Source organism: Triticum dicoccoides, chromosome 4A (genome assembly GCF_002162155.2).
Source record: "Triticum dicoccoides isolate Atlit2015 ecotype Zavitan chromosome 4A, WEW_v2.0, whole genome shotgun sequence".
Classification (NCBI taxonomy): Eukaryota; Viridiplantae; Streptophyta; class Magnoliopsida; order Poales; family Poaceae; genus Triticum; species Triticum dicoccoides.
Window position 1 is genome coordinate 199,881,256 of NC_041386.1, and position 3,995 is coordinate 199,885,250.

Consider the following 3,995-nt stretch of genomic DNA (forward strand, 5'->3'; position numbering starts at 1 on the left):
GAGTCTTGTTCAATTCTTTTTGGGTGTCTCTCAGGATAAAGTGGTTCCTGAGTCATTCTACCTCCTCTAGTCATCTATTTTTATATAAAAAGTACTTGATGGGTTAACCATAATAAAGATAATTAGCTTAAAATCCCACAATAATTAGAAACATCCGACCTTTAATTATGGGTCGCGCTAACTGTGGCAGGAAGGAAGACGCACCACACGTCTCTAATGTAAACAGATTGCCACATCATCGCATGCATGCATGTAGGAATCTTTTTGGATTTTCAGTTTTTAAAATGTTTTATCTCTTAAACGAAAAATCCGATTGAAAATCCGTTTTCACTATTAAATCCCTCACGATGAGATCTTCGAAACTAGATCCCATGTTGATATGTTTTGGTGAATTTTTTTTTTCATTAAAAGTTGCCATGTCTATTGCATATGAATTGCCATGATGTTTGCACTGAAGTTGGCATGATATGTTTCAGCTATTTTCTTCTACATTTAAAAGTAAATTTTGACATTTATAAAATGGGAAATTAAGAAACTAGACTTGCCATGAACCATAAACTAAAATTGCCATGATACATGCACGTAAAATTGTCATGGTTCATACAAAAAATAATTTTCATGGTCAAAGTACTGGAGTTGCCATCATCAAAATACTAAAATTGCCATGATCTACAAACTAAAATTGCCATATGGCAACTTTAGTTTAAGCCCTATGGCAACTGCAGTGTAAATATCGTGGCAACTTCTGACAAAAAAAATCGTCGAAACATATCAACATGGGGTCTAGTTTTTAAGATCTCGTCGAGACGGATTTAATGATGAGAACGGATTTTTAGTTTGCTTTTTTATTTAGGAGATACAACATTTTTAAGCTGAAAACCAAAAAAAATTCTGCTGATGTTGGCGTGTGGGCGATGTGCAAACGCCCACACATGTGGGCATTAACATTTCCGTTAATTATATGTACCTATTTCCAATCAACAATGTGTGACCGTTAGATCTTCATAAAACAAGTGGCCCCATAATGTGAGAAGATCTTCATTAATCAGGTGGCCCCGTAATGTTAGATCATAACAAATTGGATCCATAATAAAAATAAAAAATGTTACAAGCAGGGTCAGATTTCTCGCACGTGAGACCATAACAGGTTGGACCTGTACAGAAACTCATGATAAGCTGGACCATCAACTAATAAAAAACAGGCTGCACCATCCCACGAGTGATCAAACCATCCCATATAATAAAAAAAATAGGGCGTACAGGGTAAGAAACATGACCAAACTCTGAAGATCCTGCCCACAAAAAAAACTATACAAAGATGCCATCCCTCCAAACAAATCCAAACTCTCAGAAATTTGCAGAGATTTGATCTCTCCAAACAGAATATCTCTAGATAGGACCAAAATCTCATGGTCGCATGCATATAAAAAACCTCTCGGCATCCGAACAACCTTGTACATCATCTTCCTCCATTGAACAACACTTTAAGGTCAACTTCCTCCAACCAGTGGCACTTCGGCATTGGGCACCAGCCGGCTCCGTTGAACAACTAGATCACCTCCAGTATGTACGATCTGCATGAAACTATAGATCAGACCTATTAATGGGTAATGAGAGGATGTAGCCCACTATACCCCCACAAAAAAATGAAAAACAAATGGAGACCCTCAATTACTCTGGGTAGTGCTAAACTAAAATATTATTCTAGCGTGATCCTCTACTATATTTTGGGTTGTGGGATGGCTTCAATAGGCCTCAAATCCATTAAGAAGCACATGACAGTGCAGTATGGTAATAACTTGGAGTTTGTAGATTAGATAATGGTTCACATAATACTTTGCATGAGTACCTCAGTAATTTTGTCTAATAAAGTACTCCCTCCGTTCCAAAATAGATGACCCAACTTTGTACTAACTTTAGTACAAAGTTGGGTCATCCATTTTGGAACGGAGGGAGGACCTCATTAATCAGGTAGGATTGCTTCGGTCGGCTTCTACTAAAAAATACTCACGATATTTGTGTATTCACATGATGATAAAAACTTAAGTTCCTCTTTATCATTAAAGATTTCTGCAAATCACCAGTCTCGAAAATTGATCTCCTTTACTTGTACGACCAAAAAAATATTTATAGGGTGAGAAGTAATAAAAATAATGAATATTCATAAACTTGAGCATTAATCTGTAATAGTAGCACACCCACCATCAAGCGGGGCAGCCGGTCAATGTCTCAAGCGGCCGAGAAGGGTACTCCCCATGTCCAATGACCAGCTGGAGCACCGCCATGATATTTATCGTCGTCCATCGCCACAGCAAAGCACGATCTCTAGGTCCACCACTGTTTGTAATAATATTATAATTAGCTTTATTTGATTTTTTCAAGAAAACACAAAAGAGCTTGCATTTCATTGGATTGAAAAGAGAGCTTTACCTTTATATTTGCACTCTCTAATGTGCAGGAATCAACAATGAAAAGAAAAGATGGGCCACATAACAAGGAAGGTTAGAAACCTGCCAAGATGGTTAAAACAAAACATATATGTAATCCAACAAGGTGATCCGTTACTAATGATGAATATTTTGTGTGTGCTATCACAACAAAATTAAAACAAAAAATGCAACAGTTCCAGTTAGGCGTTGGAGGTTCCTAATTGATTTTAGCTTCAACGATAAAACGTATTTTAAATTGTTATCTTATTGATGCAATTCAAGACAATCAACAAAAATGGCAAGATTGGAAGGAGAATGGAACTTCAAGACAAGAAAAAGATACAACCTCCAATCATAAATGGAGATGTGCCAGACTTTGCGGCTACACACAAAGGAGAAACTTTGATCTATGCGAAGTAAGAAAATCTCCACAAAGTTTCACCCTTATGCAGGTTATCATCCATTTGATTTAGTTACAGTTCTCAGTTCAATTTCTAAATTTTAAGAATGCACAACTGGTATTGCAGTATACAGGAAGCAACATTATGTACCTTGCTTATGATTTGCACATCAGTTCTGCTATCTATGTGCAGCTCAAATATTTCAAAGCATGAAAACTTACCTTCATTAACTCGGTGGTTTTGATGTAGTAAAGTTGTATCTCACACATTTTACCATAAAACAAGTGGTTATAAAGTTCGGACGCCCTTGCATTTCACACATTATCTTTGAGTGTGGCTAATTTTAATTGCTCTATGAAATCACAAAAACATGTTACATTTTGTTCTATCTATAGCTAAGTATAACACGTATGCATGCATTGTGGCTAAAGCAAAAAATATTTTTCCATTCCCACAAGGAGAAATAAAGTGCTTAAGCCAGAGATGAAACAATATCTTACTTCTACTAATTAGGATTTATGTTTATGTAGGGAAAGTAACTCAACCAAAAGGGGGAAATATGACAGAGTTGGGAAAACAAAAAATAGGGACCTGCAGGTCGACCTTCGAAGAATGATGTCGGTGTGGAGGATGAGGACCATGTCCCGAGCTGCCTCGAGTGGAAAGAGCGACAACGCTCTTGCTTGCGCGCTTGGGGAAGAGAACCTCGCCGCCATCCTCACACCCAAGATGGAAACCAGATACTGTCGCTGTGGCAGCACCAGTTGCGGAGTGGCTTGAGGTGAGGACGAGGAACCTAAAGGCAGCGAACAAGAGAGCAAGTTGATGGGAGGAGCAGCAATTTTTGGGTGAGCGGAGAGAATAAGGAAAGGAGAATGGGGATCGGGCAAGAGGAACATTGTCACTGTGTGAAAATATGAGTGGGTGGAGAGAACAGAGAAGTCCAGGAGACTACAAAATGGGGAAAGTGAACAATCATACTGGTGGGCCCATGAAACCGATTATGTTCTATACACTGTGAGAGCAAATTATGTGACGTGAAAATATAAGCCACCATTGATACTACCGAGGGCACGTCTCTTAACTAAATCAAGTGATCATGGGAGCACATACCCACCAACATAGGTTTTATCAATTTATACAATATATAAGCAACATAATAAAA

At 38.0% G+C, this 3,995-nt stretch overlaps 1 long non-coding RNA gene across 1 annotated transcript; it reads right to left on the minus strand.

The window, feature by feature from the left end:
- Positions 1-1,056: 1,056 nt before the first annotated feature.
- Positions 1,057-3,776, minus strand: LOC119285636. The gene is made up of 3 exons (XR_005139580.1): positions 2,431-3,776; positions 2,203-2,337; positions 1,057-1,574 (listed from the first exon to the last, which is right to left on the minus strand). It is a non-coding gene; the product is annotated as an uncharacterized LOC119285636 (long non-coding RNA).
- Between the last annotated feature and the right edge of the window lie 219 nt (positions 3,777-3,995).